This window comes from Dipteris shenzhenensis, chromosome 20, assembly GCF_047967505.1.
Source record: "Dipteris shenzhenensis isolate YYH24624 ecotype China chromosome 20, Dip_SZ_1.0, whole genome shotgun sequence".
Lineage (NCBI taxonomy): Eukaryota > Viridiplantae > Streptophyta > Polypodiopsida > Gleicheniales > Dipteridaceae > Dipteris > Dipteris shenzhenensis.
The window spans coordinates 5,029,974-5,051,843 of NC_141615.1; the positions used below are offsets into that span (position 1 = coordinate 5,029,974).

At 45.9% G+C, this 21,870-nt stretch overlaps 1 protein-coding gene across 1 annotated transcript in view; it reads right to left on the reverse strand.

Annotated features, from left to right (window-relative positions):
• Positions 1–21,870, reverse strand: part of LOC147889161 (protein unc-13 homolog) — a 224,734-nt gene that overhangs the window by 68,160 nt on the left and 134,704 nt on the right. The window lies entirely within an intron of this gene.

The following is a 21,870-nucleotide window of genomic DNA, read 5'->3' on the forward strand; positions in this document are numbered from 1 at the left end:
TGCCAGTTGAATTTAGGCACAAATTGTCAGATAAAGCCATCAAATGCATATTTGTTGGATACAGTGCAGAAAGCAAGGGGTATCGTCTCTACAATCCTGCTACACGCAAAATCATTGTAAGTAGAGATGTGATATTTTCTGAAAATTCAGCTCACACTCAGGCTGATTTTCAAATGCCTTCATCTTCAGAAGATGTCTTTCAAGGGTTGCTACCCATTGCTTTGGGTTCCCCTGCTGATTTTTCTGATCCAAATCCGAATTTACAGCAACCTTCAAATGCTTCAATTCCGCCACAGGATGTCATGCCTCCTCCACAGGCAGTGGAACAAGTGGTGCAGCAAGAAATTGCAGACATACATGCAGCAAAAACAGTCCCAAACTGGCTGTTACAGACTCTCCGGGAGAGTAAACTTGATGCTCCGTTACCTGGCAGGACTCGCAGTGCAGCAAGGCACATGGAAGGTGCTAATTCAGTGGAATCAGCATATGCAGGTACTCTCCTTGATGAAGAGGAGCCTGCCACATTTGAAGAGGCACAAGGTAATGTGCATTGGATGAATGCCATGCACGATGAGTTGCAGTCCATTGCAAAAAATCAGACTTGGGATGTTGTGGACTTACCACAGGGTAAACATGCTATTGGCACACGATGGGTATTTAAAGTCAAACGGAAGCCAGATGGCTCCATTGACAGATATAAAGCCAGGCTGGTTGCTAAAGGCTATGCTCAGAAAAAGGGCATAGATTATGAGGAGACTTTTGCTCCTACATCCCGGATGACCACCATCCGATCAGTAATTGCAATGGCTGCACATTTTGAGTGGAATGTTCATCAGTTGGACATAAAAACAGCCTTCTTAAATGGGGACTTGCTGGAAGAGGTGTATGTCAAACCACCTCCGGGTTTTGAAATTACAGCAAATGCACTTCAAGTCTGCAAGCTTAATAAAGCTTTATATGGGCTAAAACAGGCCCCTCGTGCATGGTATGCCAAGATACATGCCTTTTTGACCAGCAAGGGGCTGCACAATAGTCCTACTGAGAGCACCCTCTACATCAAGATGGATGGGGGGGAAATCTTAGTCATCCTTCTTTATGTTGATGACTTACTGCTCACAGGGTCCAATGAAGAAAAAATTGCAGATTTCAAAGCTGATTTGCAGACCCACTTTGATATGTCAGATTTGGGGCTGCTTCACTTTTATTTGGGGATCCAGTTCTCTCATGAGAGACGTGGCACTGTTATGTCTCAGTCCAAGTATGTTCAGAAACTCTTGGACAGATTTAACATGCAAGAGTGTAAGCCCATATCTACTCCTATGGAACCGGGGCTGAAACTCACAATGCATGATGCAGGAGAATCAGTTGATGCCACACTTTACAGTCAAGCTGTTGGATGCCTCATATATCTCTGCAATACTAGGCCTGATATTCAGTTTGCAGTATCTCAGGTGAGCAGGTACATGCACATCCCCAAAACTATGCATTGGCAGGCAGTTAAGCGCATCTTCCGTTATTTGCAGGGCACCAAGTCTTTTGGCTTACTATTTCCCAGGGGGGGTGACTTGCAAATGCATGCCTACAGTGATTCAGATTGGGCTGGTGATTATGACACTAGGCAGTCCACTAGTGGCAATTGTTTCTTTTTGGGCAAATCTTGCATTTCATGGCTGAGCAAGAAACAATCTACAGTGGCTACCTCATCATGTGAAGCTGAGTACAGGGCAGCTTTCACAGCAACAGTTGAATGTGTCTGGCTGAGACGTTTATTTGCTGATCTTCATCTGTCTTTGGAGGGTCCTTCTCCAATTCTCACTGATAGTCAGAGTGCCATTGCAGTGGCAAAGAATCCAGTGTTTCATGCTCGCACGAAGCACATTGAGGTTCACTATCACTACGTCAGAGAGAAGTTGCATGCAGGAGAGATCAGTATGATCTTTGTGTCCACACATGACAACGTTGCAGATATTTTCACCAAAGCGCTACCACGTGAGAAGTTTGAGGCATTTCGCAGTGCCCTGAACTTATATCCGTTTGGTGATTGATCAGCCTTGTACATGACATTGGCACTGCAGGGGGGTGTTAGAATTATAGATATAATTCAGCAGTGACCAATGTAATATAATAAGTTAGTTAGGGGCACTTTTCCCTCCTTTAGAGGTTTTGCCCCCTAACTGCAGTTAGTTCACTAATGATGGTTAGTGACTACTAAGGTTTTGTCACTAGGACAAAACCTTATCCTTCTCACTTTGTGTTGTACTCTTTACACTCTATTCTATTGCAACTACAGCTTCCAAGCTTCCTACTCTCTCACTCCCTCTTGCTCTCACTATCTCCCTCTCCTTCAATAACAGCAGCTGTTATACCCCATGATTCCAACCATTTCATCCCCGCTCTGTGCCATCTTATGACATGTAGCTTCCATTGCCTTGTGTGGTATCCCATTGACATCCACCTTCTCAACTTCGTTGAGGTAAGCCATAAATTGACATAATGCCTCCCCTTCTAGAGGTATCATATCTGTCTCAGCCAATAGGATGGGGTAGGGTGTATGTACTTTAACCCCTAGCTCCCTTGTTAGGTAACGCCAATGTAAAGTTTTTATTCTTTCCCAGTAAATCCTAGAGAGTCCACGTGCCCAAGCTGGGCGCCTGTAAAGGATTGCTGTCTGCACAAGCATAATGTGTATAAATTTTATCATTTCCCAATCCCACAGATGTGACTTCTTGCATTTATTTTGGAAGGTATGTAACGCTTTCAATCCTCCCAGTATTCTCCTCCCACACATGCATTCCATTTGAAGTAGTCTGTGAAATCCAAAACTAGATATTTGTATGTGTTGACTGTTTCCAGAGGGACTCTCCTTCAAAGGTGACATCCACCTATTTGTTACATGTTCCAATCACCCTTATTTTTGTCTTAGCTATATTGACTTATATTCAAAATTCTCTCAATGATCTAGTGGTTGTGCTAACTCTACTAAACTCCCTCATAGAGTCGATATGTTGCTTCTCTAAGCTCTAGAGGGACTTGAAGTTTTTCCAGCCTTTCTCACAACTTCTTACGTGGAACAGTGTTGAAGGATTTCTTGAAATCTACAACGCAACAGTAGACAACCTATTCTTATGTTTGACTCCTTCTGTTGCAGCCCCTATGGCAATCAAATGATCAACCGTCGAGTGCTTGAGACAAAACCTTGCTTGGGATTGTGCTCTAACTCCTTGTTCCTGCACCCATTTGCTGATTTTTTGCTCAAGGATAGTGTCATACAGCTTGCCATTAGGCTACTCACCATGATGTCTGATAATCCTTTGTCATCTTGCTATCTCCCCCCTTATGGATTGGTACAATCCTACCAAGCTGCCATTCTGAAAGAAACCCTTCTTGTAAGCATTTTCTTTGTCTTCTCGCCTCCCCATGTCAATGTTTAAACTACTGGTCCTTGCATGCCTGGAGCTTTCCCATTAGCTAGCTTTTTCAGGCCTTTACCCATGTCCTCCTCAGTTATAACTGCATTTGCTCAGTTTTGCTGCTTTGATAGTGTAGTTGTGTTTGATTTTTCTCTTCCCCATCTCTTTCATAAAGGATTTTGACAAACCGAATCATGTCTTCCCATTGTGCTTTCCTCTCTTGAGGTTTCTTGTCATGCAATTTCTGAAAAAGGTTTTTGGGATTTTGTTTCAGCTCCCCAAGCTAACCTTTTCTTATTTCTCACCATTGGTTTAAATGTCATGCTTTGTCTTCTTTGTCTCATGTCTGTTGTTTACCAGACTCTATTTGCTTTCCCATTGGCTAGCTTTTTCAGGACTTTACCCATGTCCTCCTCCATTATAATTGCATTTGCTAATTTGATAGTGTAGTTGTGTTTGTTTTTCTCTTCCCCATCTCGGCTTTTGACAAACCGTATTGTGTCTTCCTATTGTGCTTTCCTCTCTTGAGGTTTGTTATCTAAAAAACTTTCTGGGATTTTGTTCCAGCTCCTCAAATCCCTCAAGCTGCTTGCTCTTGAGAAATATTATTCTTATTACTTACCATCTATTTATATGTTTGTGCTTTGTCTTCTTTCTCTACTGTGTGTGTTATTTTCTTGGCTCCATTTGAGAAAGAAAGAAAGTTGCAGGCCTATGGGACAAAGTACATCAAGAGAAGAAATTCTTACAAGCTGTTGTGGGCTGAAGCAAAGGGCGCTCTAGGGCCCTTGCTAAGTGCTATGCTAAGCTAAAGAGCTCAAGAGCGCAAACTCAAAACTCAAAATTGAAACTCAAAATCCAAAACCCAGTGCCGAGGTGGCTCTACAGTAGCCTGCAAAGATGTCTTGAATCTGCGTCTATTGAGCTCTCTCTCGTTGTGGTAGAGAATGAGGTCTCCTATCCAATGGGCCCTCTCAAGAGTGACACCTCAACTCTAGCAATCTTCTTGGAGAAGAGCTGAGATAGACCAGACCTCCATCAAGTGTGCTCTGGGTACTCACTGTATCCTGTGTGGTCTTTGCGTCTCTGGCTCAGCAATGTCATGTCGTCTCTTCCCGCTGATCCACACTGCCCTCATGTCAGCTAGCTCCTACTATGTCCAGAAGCTCACTCAAATGCATAGAAATCTGTGACATGTTGCTACGCTCGATCTACCTCAGCCTCCTGCAACACGGTCACCTCTTGCTGCTATTTGATTTGTCTCTATAGCGTCTCTCTATGCCGCCACATCTCAATTAGATAGAGCCCGACACAGCCGTGAGAGTGGACCAAAGCCGTGCACAACTAATTAATGGGAATTTCCCATTTTTCAATGTATGGGGAGAGGTAGTGATATCGTCCCCGGATCTCATAGTAGGCTGAGCAAGCACACAAGAAGTGCTCCCCTGTCTCACCTCCCCCGGCGTGCATAACCTACAGATACGTTGCTCTTTAAATGTGCATGCAACTCTCCCTGCCTCAAACCTTAACTGATGGGACAAGACCCACATCTGCCCAACGACTATCCTCAGTGCATGTGAGACTTCTCTGTACTCTAGGTACTACTTGGATCTGACGATGAGTCCATCCTCCGATACTCTCAAGAAGTGATCGTGAAGTCAAGTCTCTCTCTATGCAAAACACCTCTGTGGCCTTCAGATGTATTTGGAGTCCCTTTGCTGACGATAATATGAAGACTATGCTATCCGAGTATAGCAATATTTATATCATCAAATCAACTAGCAGTGATCTTCCACCTCCTAGGCAGTCAATAAAGGATGTGATCTCGTCAATGTAGAGCCCAAAGAGAGTCCATGAAAAAGGGCATCCCTGCTTCACTCTGATATGCTCTCAACCTAATCTGGTAGGCCTCTTGAGACATGAATCTCCCTCTGTCAGACTTGTATAGGATCATTACCCCCAAAATCATGACGTTTGGAATCTGCATCTCCTGAAGTCTCTTGATCATACGAGATCGTGCGACAGTCTTGAAGCCTTCCGGAAGTCTACAAAGCAAGCATAGACTTTTCAGGATCTCGACCTCACCTCCTCAATGATAGCCCGCGGGGAGAAGATGTTGTCTAGGGTGGAGTGCTATCTCTCGAATCTTACCTATTCTAGACCCCGTTGCCCCTATGCCTCTATATAGCCATTGATCTCCCTCTCTAATACTGACAGCTTTGACCAAAGTGTAGGCAATCATAAGAGTGCGATAGTTCCCAAGATCCCTTGTTTGTGTATCGGCACAATAGTAATAGTACTCCAAGCAGGTGCGAAGCCGTGGCATACAGCATGGTTGAACATTTGCGCTAAAATCAGAGCCAGAAGCTCCTACCCATGTGCAATATGCTACGTCCGAGGCTCTCATGATCTTGAGCTCTCCGGTTATGGAGTCGATAGAGTGCCATCCGTACATTATGTGCAATAAACAAATGACAAGTAGTGGGCTTGGGCATAGAGGACATTTGAGGTAGTGCCTGCATCGAGACATTATAGAGTAAGCTCGCATATGTATGCTAGACATCTCGATCTGCGATGGGAATAGACGACTTCCTATCACATAGAAGCCCCAACCCAATGGTAGGATCTCCCAATCTAAATGATCGGATCACCTCGTCCACCCTGTAAGGAAAGCCCGTCTTATAACGCGTCAATCGGTGTGAGATTCGCTATGCCTCGGGTGTTAGTAGATTGTCCAAGGCTCGCTCACATGTGGGGTGAGATCTCATCTCTTTGCACTCGTAATCGAATCAAGGGATTTGAGGTATCTTCCTAGCTGGGACATGCACTGCAGATCGAGTCGTAGGAAAAGATCTAGTATCAACGTCCTATACAACTGACACAAAGTTGTCCGAGGCACAAGCGAGGTCTGCATCATCTCCAAGTAAGACGAAAGTTGACAAGCCACATGGCTCACATAGACTAAATCGAGAGCACGGTCAAAATGGATTTGGACACAGATGGGTGTGCGACGGGGGCTCTCCTTGTGGCTGGCGCAGAAGCCGAGATGCTAAAACCACGTATGAATCATCAAAACTGAGTGGCGGAGGACGCACGATGAAGTCATGCATTTGTGATACAGAGGCTAGGGGACCCATAAGATAGTTCACTGTGCTTGTCCCCCTGCCATGTAGGAAATGAGTGAGCTTGCCAAATGATGGTCATCTCTCGAGGGTGTTATATATAATCAAACCATGCACAGCCCCCAATTCAAGTAGATGTTGCCCATATCCTGTCACATGTGGTACATCTGCTGAATGCCTCACTATCCCAAGCTCTACTGAATCTACCTCTAGTACTATGAGAGAATCAAAAAAAGAATCTAGCAGGCTTACTTATCTATCTCATGCGTGCATTGAAGTCACCAAGAAGTAGGATGTCTCCTTGCATGGAGAACTCTGGGATGTCATCATATATTATCTCATATGGACTGTGTCTCTCTATAGTGACCTCATGCGAATAGAATGATGTATCTCGAGGGAAATAGCACACCGCAATGAAGTTCGCCCGTGCATCCAGTGGCAAGACTTACATCCACATAATTCATGCATGCTCCTCTCTCCGCATCACAAATATGAGTGGTCTCATGTGTGATTTGAAAAGAACTGCTACGCCCCCAGAGCCCCGTATCCCTTTCTCTCTCCTCATCTCCCTCCTATGGGCCAACTCCTAGGTGTACCCTATCAATGCGAGAAGCCCCCTCTCCGGAATCTCTTATATCTTGATGAAGAAAATCATATCTCTCTTAGTGTATCTCTCTGAAAGTCCCCCTGGGTCGAACCAGAGGCTGCCATTGCAGTTCCACACTGCCATATTCAATTTGTTTTGTGCTCTCATCTCGTGATTCTGACACCCTCATGTGCAGTCCATTTCCCCTTCTTCCCTTTTTCTTCTTTCTTCCTCTTCACTCTCTCTCATCATTAGGCCCCTATACCTTGAGGATAGGAGAGTCTCACACGCCTTGCGGATTACTATTGGACAGATATGAGTCTCATCCCATCAGTTGTGCATTGAGGCTGGGAGAGCGGCCGGCATACCTAGAGAGCGGCAGTGGGTCTGTAGACTATGCACGATGTAGGAGGTCGAGACAAAGGAGCATTTTCTATGTGTTTGTCCGTCCTACTATGAGATTCGAGGGCGATACCACTGTCTCTTTCACGAGGGGCTCGGCTTCGGACCACTCACACAGCTGATACATTTCCCCGACTATAGATCTACATTGGGCTCTACCTGATTGAGATGCAAAGACACACAGATTCCCTTGTGCGGCAGGCCAAAGAGAGCAGCTACAGTTGATGCCTCAAGACACCGAGCTAGACCGAGCACAGACACGTGTCACTCACTAATTTTAACGCATCCGAGCCAGCGCCAAATGAGATTGAGGGGGAGGAGCTCGAGGAGACGAGAGCACTATGGATCAGCAGTGAGACCCATCATCACCGAAATATGGCTGGACGAGAGACGCGGAGACCACACATGACACGTGGGGCAACCAGAGCACGCATGATTGACGTTCGACCTATCTCAGCCCTCCACAGAGGGGACCGCCCTCGATGTAACCCATCGGATACAAAGATCCAGGAGAGCGCGCCCCCAGCCCCACCGTAGGAGACAACTCGACAGACACAGATACGTGAGCTCTTTGGATCACATCAGAGGGCCATCAAGGAGCCGGGCTATATAGAGCCTCCACACGTACTTGGAGCTCTGGTTCTGAGCAGTTGATTGCCCTCTTTTTCCTACTATATTTTGTACTAGTTGTACTAGGTTTTTTTGCATTCTTAGCATTTAGCACTCAGCAAGGGCCTTATGAGCCCTTTGCTTCAGCCCACAGTGGCTTGTATGGGTTACATATATCTTGTATCTTGTCTCATAGACCCACGAGGTCTCCTGAAGACGTTAATACACCTTTCTTTCTTTCTTTCTCAAATAATCACTTTACCATCTATGTAGGCAGCCAATTTCCATGCTTGTTTGGCTGCCATTACACACAACATCCCCTCCCTTCAATGCTCCTATGCTATATGACTGTGAGGTCATCGTCTGAATATATCCTAGTGCCCTTCAAAGTTGCCCTCATGTTCATGAGTGTAGACCTATCCATAGCAGTTCAAAGTTTCATTACCAGCAACATCGTTGGTGCCTCAACCTTGCCAACTCTCCAAGATGATTCACATGTGAGATTCATCCCCATCGTGGCGAACAAAACTTTGGCATTTGCTAGTGGGGTATCTTCTAGAGGTAGGCCCCTTACCAAAACATTTAAGGCCTTGCTGTCTGCCTCCTTCTTCCTCCAGGGCATCTGAGATAAACTCTTTCTTAGGGGCTATTGACCCTTCTTGCACCACTTGTTTGCATTCCATCGTGGCGAACAAAACTTTGGCATTTGCTAGTGGGGTATCTCCTAGAGGTAGGCCCCTTACCAAAACATTTAAGGTCTTGATGTCTGCCTCTCTTCTTCCTCCAGGGCATCAGAGATAAACTCTTTCTTGGGGGCTAATGACCCTTCTTGCACCACTTGTTTGCATTCCAGCATATCTTTTCCCTTGGTAAGTTGCTGCATAAATTGAGCGTGTTTCCCTTGCATAGCGGCCTTTATGGCAGCCATTTCTTTCTTGAGGTTGGCATTTTCTGTTTTGAGCTCTTCCATGTCTTTGCTTGTCCCCTCCGGAGCCACTTTCATGTCTTTCAGTTGCTGCAGTTCAACTTCCATTGCATGCAACTAGAGAGAAAGAAAGAAAGAAAGAAAGTTTATTAGAGTCTTCGGAAGACCGATGAGTCTATGAGACTGTGAAAAGCCTGATACAATGAACTGTGGTAGTGGAGCTACTAAACGAGCATCCACACCAATGCAGAAATGAAAAAAATGCAAAATGGCAGTACTAAGTCCTAAGTACAACATAGTCATGTCAATAGTCGACTATATATCAATCTCAGCATCATCATCAACATCATCATAATCATCGTCATCATCATCATCAGCAACAGGACATCGGGATGGATGAGGCAGTGGAGGCATGAGGTCAGCAATAGAGCGATGTCAGCCCCTCAAGGGTGTAGTCCTGGTGCGTCTTCTGGTTGTAGCTCTGCGCCTAACCAGGGCCCCTGTGACCCCCGTCTGTCAGGCTCCGACTCTAAACCAGGGAATCTCCCCAAGTACAATCTGTGTGTGAACCCTCTATCTGAGTTGTTGAGTCACAGGCTCCGGGTCACGGTCATGTCGAGGTCTCGTCTCGTGGGGGTCTATGTCATTTGGTTGAAAGAACTCGATGATAGAGCTCTAAGAGGTATAGAGTCGAGGAAGAAGTCTGCTCCTGTCTCCGTGCTCGGAGTATCCTCTCGCGGTGTCTAAGTACCTCATGAATAAAACCAGCCAAACACCGCTAGCCTGGGTAGGAGAGGAAACGGGCCAAAACCCCATAACTATCTCTGAAGAGGCAGTAGAAACACCCTTGGATCTCATAGTAAACACGCCACCTGAAGAAGGCCAGACTTGTCAGATACAGAGTGGGTCAGGGTGGAGCGGTTACAAGTTCTCATGTTATCACGGATGATCCGTGGTAAGCCATTCGTTCCTCACCAGATCATTCGGGCGGAGTTTGGGTCACCCCCATCACAGCTAGATGCAGCATTTCAGTGTTGGAATTATAGATATAATTCAGCAGTGACCAATGTAATATAATAAGTTAGTTAGGGGCACTTTTCCCTCATTTAGAGGTTTTTCCCCCTAACTGCAGTTAGTTCACTAACTATGGTTAGTGACTACTAAGGTTTTGTCACTATGACAAAACCTTATCAACTCTACTTTGTGTTGTACTCTTTTACACTCTATTTTGCAACTACAGCTTTCAAGCTTTCGACTCTCTCACTCTCTCTAGCTCTCACTCTCTCCATCTCCTTCATTTGGTATCAGAGCAGGTTCTAGGCCTGTGTGCCCTCTGCTCCTTCTTCATACCAGCGCCTTACCTCCAGCTCTAGCCCGCTCCAATCTGTCCGTACAGTCCGTACGACTGTACGGAAGCCTTACGCAAGTGTCGCCATCTGCTGCCACCGTACATCGCCGTACCAGCGCCGAAACTGTTCGTCATCTGCTGCCGTACTTCGCCGTACCAGCTCCGTACTTCGCCGTACCTGCAGCCGTACTGCGTCGTACCAGTTCCGTACATTGCGTCATCTGCTTCCGTACAGCGCCGTCTGTACCGCGCCGTACATCGCCATTCGTACATGTCGTCGACGTACCAGCCGTACAGTGCCGTACAAACTGTACGGCATCTCCGTACTGTATTCAGTACAGTAAATCTGTACTGAATCTGCTTCAGTACAGCAGCAGGTACCTCCTTGGTTTTGTACAAGAGAATTGGCAGGTGATCTTTGGCAGGTGATCTTTGGCAGGCTAATTTTGCAGACAGCCATTGTTTGGCTAAGTATTCTGCAAGTACATTTGGGGCATTTTGCAGATTGCAGACATTGCAATCATTGGGCAAGTTTGAAGCTATAACAAGAGCAAAATTGCAGATTTGTCTGAAATTTGGGGCTTTTGTATTAAAATTGCAGATTTGGGGCTTTTAGCATTTTTACCCCTTTCTGGCTGCAATTTCTAGCCACAAATTGGGGCTTTTGTGTTTGGAGAGCATTTTTTGGAGTATTCAGTACATACTGCCTTTCTTGGAGTGTTTGGAACACTTTTGGCAGATTTTGGAGAGTGTTTTATGCTTGGACAGATTTCTGACAGCTCAAGTGCAGAAATCTAAGTTGCATATACAGCCCGTGCTTGGGTGTGGTTTTTGGGAGTTGTGCATTTTATTCCCAGTAAGGGAATTCGGCTTTGTATCTGCTTCAATCTCTTTTTCAGATATGGCCCATCAAAATCAGAATGATTTTCAGTTCGGTGGTCTTTCTCAGGAAGACAAATTGGATGGTACCAACTACTCCCTCTGGAGTTTCATGGTACGTAATATTCTGATTTCTCGAAATTTATGGGATTATGTCAATGGGGATGAAATCCGACCAGCAGATATTGCACCTGCTACCCCTCCTCACCAAGGAGGTGGAAGAGGTCGTGCACAAGGTGCAACTGCAGGACAAGTTGTTGGTGCAGCTACAGTCAATACTCCTGAGCAAAAGAGATGGGATTCACGGGATGCCTTAGCCTTGTCTTGCATCTCTCTTTCAGTGAAAAGATCAATCATTCCGCATATCCGGTCGTGTAAGACCTCCAGGGCAGCGTGGGATATTTTGGAAAGCATGTATGCAGCACGGAATGATGCCAGGGTATCTTTTTTAAAAAGAGAGTTGAGCAATACACATATGGAGGAGGGTGACTCCATGTCAGCCCACCTCACTAAGCTACAGGATCTCAGAGAGCAGTTGTTAAACATAGATGAAATTATTCCTGATTCAGAGATGATTACAACCACTCTGAATTCTCTTCCTGAGTCTTATCTCAGCTTTCATACTTCGCTGAATTTATCATTGAGGGGGGGTGCAAATCCTCTTTCTTTTCATGAGCTGATAGGACTTCTGCTTCAGGAAGAGCAGACCAGGAAAAATTTGGCTTCACGTGCAGGTGAACAAGCCATGCTCTCAAAATTCAAATCAAAAACAAAGGGACAGGCAAAAACAGCAGCAAATCAGCCTTCCAGTGGGTCAGGACAGCCTTCACAAAAGGCTAAAAGTGATGCAAGCAAGCCCAAAAAGAAGGGTTTTTGTCACTACTGCAAAAAGCCAGGTCACCACATAGCAAAATGCAGGAAAAGGATTGCAAAGGAAAAGAAAAACAGCTCAGGAATGGCTGTTTCAGATTCAGCCCCTTGTGCATCTGACAGTGGGGATGCTGCAGCCAACTTTGTTGGTCAAGATTATGCCTTTTTATCTTGCATTTCTCATTCTAGGTTGGCTGTTCCAGATGCTCGGGATAGTACAGCTTCTTGCAGTGATGATACATATGCATTTTTGACTTGCAGTTTTGACTCTCCCTCAGATGCATCTGCTTTCAGTGTTGATGAAACACTGAACACATGGTATTTTGACAGCGGTGCATCCAAGCACATCACTTCGAGGAAGTGTCTTTTTACTTCCTTGCATCCACCCCCTGTTGGTAAGAAAGTCACTTGTGCCAACAACTCCTCATATTCAGTACGTGGCACAGGAGAAGTTGAGCTCACTGCAATTGATGGCTCAATTTTCAGACTTTCTGATGTCTTATATGTGCCTGGCATAACCAAAAATCTCCTTTCAGTGTCCACTCTTAACAGAGAAGGATTTCAGGTCATCTTTGAGGATGACAAATGTGCTGTCCGGGACAGGGAAGCTAACTATGCCTTAATGTTATCTGGTACTCTGCTGCGTGGGCTTTTTCAGCTTGATATTTTTCAGAAAAGAGCAGCTCATGCTTTGGCAATTTCTACCCCTACAGTTGCCATGCAAAATGCAGAATTATGGCATGCCAGATATGGCCACATGCATTACAACAGCTTAATGACACTTCAGAAATTTTCAATGGTTGATGCATTGCCACCTCACAGTCAGGCTGACCCCTCAGCAAAATGGCAAAGCTGAGAGGAAAAATAGAACCCTCATGGAGATGGACAGATGTATGCTGAAAAGCAAAGACATGCCTCATAAATTCTGGTTAGAGGGTTTGATGTGTGCCAATTACATTTTGAACAGGGCTCCCACTAAGGCTTTAAAAACAAAAACTCCTTTTGAGGTCTGGAATGACAGGAAGCCTTCAGTGGATCACTTCCGAGTCTTTGGATGCCTTGCCTATGCACATGTGCCAGTTGAATTTAGGCACAAATTGTCAGATAAAGCCATCAAATGCATATTTCTTGGATACAGTGCAGAAAGCAAGGGGTATCGTCTCTACAATCCTGCTACACGCAAAATCATTGTAAGTAGAGATGTGATATTTTCTGAAAATTCAGCTTACACTCAGGCTGATTTTCAAATGCCTTCACCTTCAGAAGATGTCTTTCAAGGGTTGCTACCCACTGCTTTGGGTTCCCCTGCTGATTTTTCTGATCCAAATCAGAATTTACAGCAACCTTCAAATGCTTCAGTTCCGCCAAGGGATGTCATGCCTCCTCCACAGGAAGTGGAACAAGTGGTACAGCAAGAAATTGCAGACATACATGTAGCAAAAACAGTCCCAAACTGGCTGTTACAGACTCTCCGGGAGAGTAAACTTGATGCTCCGTTACCTGGCAGGACTCGCAGTGCAGCAAGGCACATGGAAGGTGCTAATTCAGTGGAATCAGCATATGCAGGTACTCTCCTTGATGAAGAGGAGCCTGCCACATTTGAAGAGGCACAAGGTAATGTGCATTGGATGAATGCCATGCACGATGAGTTGCAGTCCATTGCAAAAAATCAGACTTGGGATGTTGTGGACTTGCCACAGGGTAAACATGCTATTGGCACACGATGGGTATTTAAAGTCAAACGGAAGCCAGATGGCTCCATTGACAGATATAAAGCCAGGCTGGTTGCTAAAGGCTATGCTCAGAAAAAGGGCATAGATTATGAGGAGACTTTTGCTCCTACATCCCGGATGACTACCATCCGATCAGTAATTGCAATGGCTGCACATTTTGAGTGGAATGTTCATCAGTTGGACATCAAAACAGCCTTCTTAAATGGGGACTTGCTGGAAGAGGTGTATGTCAAACCACCTCCGGGTTTTGGAATTACAGCAAATGCACTTCAAGTCTGCAAGCTTAATAAAGCTTTATATGGGCTGAAACAGGCCCCTCGTGCATGGTATGCCAAGATACATGCCTTTTTGACCAGCAAGGGGCTGCACAATAGTCCTACTGAGAGCACCCTCTACATCAAGATGGATGGGGGGGAAATATTAGTCATCCTTCTTTATGTTGATGACTTACTGCTCACAGGGTCCAATGACGACAAAATTGCAGATTTCAAAACTGATTTGCAGACCCATTTTGATATGTCAGATTTGGGGCTGCTTCATTTTTATTTGGGGATCCAGTTCTCTCATGAGAGACATGGCACTGTTATGTCTCAGTCCAAGTATGTTCAGAAACTCTTGGACAGATTTAACATGCAAGAGTGTAAGCCCATATCTACTCCTATGGAACCGGGGCTGAAACTCACAATGCATGATGCAGGAGAATCAGTTGATGCCACACTTTACAGTCAAGCTGTTGGATGCCTCATATATCTCTGCAATACTAGGCCTGATATTCAGTTTGCAGTATCTCAGGTGAGCAGGTACATGCACAGCCCCAAAACTATGCATTGGCAGGCAGTTAGGCGCATCTTCCGTTATTTGCAAGGCACCAAGTCTTTTGGCTTACTATTTCCCAGGGGGGGTGACTTGCAGATGCATGCCTACAGTGATTCAGATTGGGCTGGTGATTATGACACTAGGCAGTCCACTAGTGGCAATTGTTTCTTTTTGGGAAAATCTTGCATTTCATGGCTGAGCAAGAAACAATCTACAGTGGCTACCTCATCATGTGAAGCTGAGTACAGGGCAGCTTTCACAGCAACAGTTGAATGTGTCTGGCTGAGACGTTGATTTGCTGATCTTCATCTGTCTTTGGAGGGTCCTTCTCCAATTCTCACTGATAGTCAGAGTGCCATTGCAGTGGCAAAGAATCCAGTGTTTCATGCTCGCACGAAGCACATTGAGGTTCACTATCACTACGTCAGAGAGAAGTTGCATGCAGGAGAGATCAGTATGATCTTTGTGTCCACACATGACAACGTTGCAGATATTTTCACCAAAGCACTACCACGTGAGAAGTTCGAGGCATTTCGCAGTGCCCGGAACTTATATCCGTTTGGTGATTGATCAGCCTTGTACATGACATTGGCACTGCAGGGGGGTGTTGGAATTATAGATATAATTCAGCAGTGACCAATGTAATATAATAAGTTAGTTAGGGGCACTTTTCCCTCATTTAGAGGTTTTTTCCCCTAACTGCAGTTAGTTCACTAACTATGGTTAGTGACTACTAAGGTTTTGTCACTATGACAAAACCTTATCAACTCTACTTTGTGTTGTACTCTTTTACACTCTATTTTGCAACTACAGCTTTCAAGCTTTCGACTCTCTCACTCTCTCTAGCTCTCACTCTCTCCATCTCCTTCATTCAGGTCATCATGTATCTGTACCAAGTCAGCGAGTATGGGGATTACACCTCTGGGCGTTACAGGATACCATGGTTAGCACTGTCCTCTTCTATGGCACTTGCAGTAGGGGGAGACCAGAGGTGCTGGTATGCACGCACAGAGAGATGGTTTGAGGGGCTAGGGCTCCACATCGGTAGACTACCTCCATTCCAGTACAGCATGGATGCTCCATTCTCTCCCCTCCTATCACACGAGGTTAACTAGGTTATCTGTGAGGATCTACTACAGCTACAGACATTCCGGACTTGGTTGGGCCCGAGTGATCTTCCAGTGAAGCTGAGCTTCTACAAAGATCACTACTTACATATGACAACGGAGGGTTTCATTGGTCCACCAAGATACACGCAGATTAACCTACCCCACTCGCTGAGGATCTCTCTTGGGCAGTTCCGGGTCTCTTCACACAGACTTCGTATCGAGAGCGGCAGAGTAGAGCGGTTACCCAGGGAGAGATGCATATGCACATTGTGTGACATGCAGGAGGATGAGACAGAGGAGCATTTCATCTTCAGGTGGCGTATATATCCCTGCTGGGTGGACCAAGGAGTCATATATCCCTGCTGGGTGGACCAAGGAGTCAAAAAGCAACCCTTTGGTCCGTGGATCCTGAAAGTAAGAGCGGAAGCACTGCCTCTCTATTCTAGCCATATATCCCTGCTGGGTGGACCAAGGAGTCAAAAAGCAACCCTTTGGTCCGTGGATCCTGAAAGTAAGAGCGGAAGCACTGCCTCTCTATTCTAGCCAATGAAGCATATCCTCTGCTCAAGCGTGCATGCATCGCGGGTCTCATAGTAAAGATGGGTCCGAAAAAGACGACCCCAAGATAAGTGTTTGATGAAACTACCTAAACAAGGGACCCATCAAATGTGAACTGCTCCTGGCGCACGACGGCTTGAGATGTATTGAAGATCATAACCTTGGTTTTACCCAAGTTAACCTTAAAATCATGAGACTCACAAAAGGACTGTAGTGCGCCAAGGTGTCTCTGGAGCCCCTCTACTGAGGAAGACGAGAGCTACGTCATCTGCGTAAAGCAATATCCGGATCAGCATACCAGCGAGAGAGCAACCTACCTCCCCTGTGTCTGCATCACTATCTCGAGCTCATCAATGTAGAGGCCAAACAAGGTAGGTGATAATAGAGACCCTTGTTTGACCCCGATAGTGCTCATAATCTCGTCTGTCCATCCAGATCCTGTCCGGACTCTGCCCAAAACTCACTCATAAAGTGCCATGACAGCCCAAATGATCTCCTGGTCGTAATCCAAATCCTGTAGGCATCGTATGAGGCGGGCTCTCGGAACTGTGTCAAATGCCTTGCGAAAATTCACAAAGCAACAGTAAACCCTCTGTTTCCGTGCCCTCGCCTCCTCGATGATACATCTGAGCGCGAGAATGTGGTCCATGGTCCCATGATCACGCCTGAAACCGGCCTGTCCTACTACTCTAAGTCCTTGGCACTCTGCAAATTTGCTGACCTCAGAATCAAGTACTGATGCATAAATCTTGGACATGACATGTCCAATCATAATGGTCATGTAGTTCTCTGGGCTCATGGGATCCCCTGCCTTGTGAATGGGTGAGATAGTATTAATGGTCCAGGTGCGTCGAAACCCCAAGCAAACAGCTTCATTAAATAGCTTTGCTAAGATCGGGGCTACGAGGTTAATCCCATATGCAATGAACTCAGTGCATAGTCCCTCATGATCCTTCACTCAGCCATTATGAAGTTTCATTATGGCATCCTTTACCCCCCCCCCCCCCCCTAGTGAAGAGGGTACAAGATGTGGAGCATGGCATATGTGATAGGTTAGGGACTGGCTGATTGGGGGTATCGTAGAGTGTGTGTGCATAATCAAACCACACCTGAGTGTCAGTGAGTCGTGAGGGGGACCGTCCCTTTAGAAGTCTCCACCACAAGTCCTTATAGTTGTTACTGAACAGAATGTTCAGTAGCTCCCCGTTTCGGCAAACAAAGTCAAGTTTCTTGTTGCGTACCAATCAATGGTACTGGCGTAGCGTCTCTGGTTTGCTTGGAAGACTATTTTTTTATTTCGAATCTGAGCTGACGGTATAAAGCCTTACATTCATCATTGCACCAGTATTATAGGATACGATCCCAGGTGGGTGGTGGTGGGCGGGTGAAGCAGGTGGTATGTGGGAAGGCGTGGAGAGCAGCCTCGTGTAGTGACCAAGTGACTAGGACAACACGATCCTCTGATAGGGGTATAAAGTCAATGTATGCAAGAAGTATGTACAGACAGCTAGAGTAAGTAGGTGAGTGATCGTGATCAAAGCGTATATCATGGTAGGTGAAGTAAGAACTCAACGGGGTAGAAAGTGTTGTGCGGCGGGGGATAGAAATGCTAAAGAAAAGATAGGTATGATCAGCCCCTGGAGGGAGAGGTGCTACGGTAAAGTCAGTGATGCGAGATGTGAAGGCAGGGATCCCATGATGTAGTCCACAACACTAAAGCCTCCCCCATGTGGAAAGCACATAAAGCCACCTAATGCGAGCCATCTATCAAGACCATTATAAATATTGAGATCATGTATTTTGCCAAGGTCTAATAGGGCCTGCCCATAAGATGTGAACGGTCCTCATCTGTCAGCCGAAACTCGTAGCATACCTGCCTCCTCAAGGTCCATGTCTGGCAATAGAGTGGAATCATCCCTAAAGTCGAGGAGTGGTGCCTACCGAGCGCCTATCCTTACGTTGAAGTCCCCAACTAGGAGGACTTCTTCGCGGCTAGAGAAGTCAACAATGGACTGATAAAGAGCAGCAAATGGGGATGTCTCATCCTCCCCTTAAATATCTCTGGCAAAGCGGGAGGTCTCGGGGGGAAGTAGCAAACAAATCCCGGCTGTCCATGTGCCGAATCCGGATCCAGAGAAACCTGGAATGTGTATCTCTTTGCTCCACTGAGATGGCCCCCAAAAGTGTGGATCTGTTAAGGACTGTGACTCCTCCTGACCCTCGAACCCATCCTGTATCCCTCGTCTCATCTCTGTAGGCAGACTCCCATGTATATCCGTTGACTACTAGTAGTGGGCGCTCTAGACTCTGATGTGTCTCTGTATAAAAGACTATGTCGTGACTTCTATAGGATTCCGAGAAGTTCCCTGGTTCTGACCATAAGGTACCATTACAGTTCCAAATGGTGCAAGATAGGGTCTCAGATGTCTGAGTCTCATAGACCCCGCCTCCCTATGCGAGAGAGAGGAGAGGTGGGTGCCTGACGGGGGCCTGTAAGGAGTCGTCCATCTCGTACTACTACCTACTTTCCCTCCTTGCGGGCTTGATCCCGCTGCTGCAACAGAAAGCACCTCTCCTCAACCTGTAGAGGAGTGAGGTCCTCATCCATGGAGATCGTTGGCTGGTCTCGTAATGCTGACCTACGATGTAAGGCCGAAAGTCGTGCCTGAGCATCATGGAATCGTATGATAAGGGGCTGCTCTCGGTTGGGGTCCCTCCCTACCCGCCATGCTCTCTCAATCTTGTGCTCAGTCGCCCCTAGAGTAGTGGCTACGAAGGCCGTCGCATCTGCCATCGGTGCAGCCTCAATTAGTGGGATCCCACGTACTCTGATGCTGAGAGCCTTGTTGGGAGATGTATTAACGTCCGCGGGAGGCCTCGCAGGCCTATGGGACAAAGTGTGCAAAAAGCTAGACTCATACAACCCTCAGTGGGCTGGAGCAAAGGGCACGCTAGGGCCCTTGCTGAGTACTAATCTATGCTAGCAAAATCATATCCAATCAAGCACAAGCTGAATGAAGTCGATCTCGGAGTTGGGACTCAGAAACCGAAGCCCTATACAATCATGGCTCTTTGGTGAGCTGCGAAAATAGCTCGTTTCTGTGTCTGTCAAGCCGTCTCGCACTGTGGCGGGGGACGTGGTCTCCTCGATATCTAAACTCTCTGGGCTGTGTCTAGGGTGACCCTTCGTCTCTGTCAGTCCCCCCTCAGGAGAGTTGTGATAGGTCAGACCTCAATAGAATATGCTCCAGGCACTCTTTGTCTCGCACGCGATCTCTGCGCCCCTCTTTCCGTGGCCCCGCATTGGCTCTCTTGCTGATCTAGGCTGCTCTCATATCAACTAGCTCCTCCTCCTTGTTGGCCATTTCTATGGGCTATCCATAGGTGCCATTTATTCCTTGGTATGTGCCTTGTAGGCGTGGTTATAGTCAATTAGGACTATTGGTACAATTAGTACATGTACCACCTAGGTCAGTTAGGACACTTAGTCCAGTTAGGGCATTTAGCCCTAGGGTTTTGTCATATTGGCTCCCCCTTGAGTCTCCACTTGTTGTTGCAGCATTTTTAATATAGCATCTCGTTTTTTCTTTTCCATCATTCATTCTGGGCTCCCATTGTCCAACAGTGGTATCAGAGCAGGTCAGGGGTCTTCCCCTCAACCATTTCCAGCCACCCCGAGCCCTCCCTTGCTCATAGACAGCTGATTGGTAGCCTATTCTTGCTGTTTTTCTCTACTGGTCTGCACACATTCCGAGGTGCGACCACACGTGCCCATCCATCAAGACTCGGTACTCTACAGTTGCAGCCATGACACCCTCTCCATATGCATGGAATTACCAACAAGAAGGCTCAAAATGACCCATCCTTGGGCAACAGGATCAGATCTCTTATCTGTAGTAGACAATCAGAGAGCTACGATTGGAACTGGCAGAAGTAAAGGCTCGACTTCACATTCTGGAAGGGCCTAGTAAGCTGATAGTAATTGATGAGGCTGTAAAATCTTGTAAGGATTCCCCCCCCCTACCCCGCAACTAGTCTCTACAGTCAAAGATCTTGTTCACACTGAAGTACAAACTGCTAAGAAGGAAGTGATTGTGGAAGGACACTAAAGCATGCAAGTCAGATATTCAAGCAGAGATTAAAGAACAGGAAGCTAGATGTGATTACGCCCTTAAGATTAGAATAGGGGACTCTGAAAAGATTGGTACAAAGAGGACACATATAGTGAAATATTGACAAAGATCAAAGCAAGCTTGCCCAACATTGAATGGGTGGATGATGATGAGTAGGATGATGACGCGACTCCAGGCCAGCTTCTATTTTGCACTATAAAGGTCATGCTATCCTTACACTGAAGTCAAAAGATATGTGGATTAAGCTTCTTCGACAATCTTATAAGTTGAAGGGCACCAAAGTATGGATAGCAGAGGAGCTTACACAAGCTCAACTTAAGATTAAGGCAACTAAATTAGCTAAAGTCAAGGCTACCAGAAAGGATGGAAAATGGGCAGTTTACTGTGAAGGCGTAGCACTAATCAGAGAGTTCAAATCAAAACCAAAAGAGTCTCAGTCTTAAACTGATGCATGGCTATTTACTCTTCCAGACTATCATGTAGGTATTCCAAATAATGTGGGTGGCTTTTTGCACTCCTTGGGAGCTGCCATGTGCCCTCCCTAAAGAAGATGTACTAGAGGGTTTCTTGCTGTCCCATAGACCTTTTGGTCTCCAGTGGACGTTAATAGACTTTCTTTCTTTCTTTCTCCAAGCATTTTTGTCGCGGGAAGATTGTGCCTCGGAGCATTTGCTGCTGTTTTTTGGTGTTTCCTCAGCATTTTCGAGCTGCTCCAGCCTGCTACAACCCTGTATTGAGAGTTCCTTTGCTCGGATGGTTCTTAAGCTTGAACAACTATTTGATAGAAACATTTTCTTTTTACTATGTGGTCAATGATGCATTTAGGTTCAGGTATCATCTTCGAGATGGTAGCAAAGCATCTTGAAGAGATCAGGACATAACGAATTTAGCCAATTTAAAACCACTGATGGATAATTTTTATTCATATCCTGTACCAATTAGAGAGTACTATACCACATCCATTCATTACTCATGTTACTTTGGTATAGTTCCAAACATTAATTTTTCATATTCCACCAATATCTATACCATCCCACACTAGTATCATATGAAGAAATAATAACAAATACAATGCATCAATGGCTAGCAACAAAGATGATCTTTTTGGTATGCTTGGAGCTGATGACAAGCTTGATGGCACCAATTATCCCATGTGGTCATACATGACGGGACACGTTTTTGTTGCCAAGAAGTTATGGCATATTGTTTCAAGTTATGAGGCCACACCTACCCGTAATGCCGCTTTTGGTGCTGCACCTACCACCTCTGGTTCTACTTCAGGTGATGGTTCTAATGCTACTTCTAGAACACCTGCAGCTACTATTACAGGTACTTTGTCTCCTACACAGGAGCAGATTCAGTGGGATGGC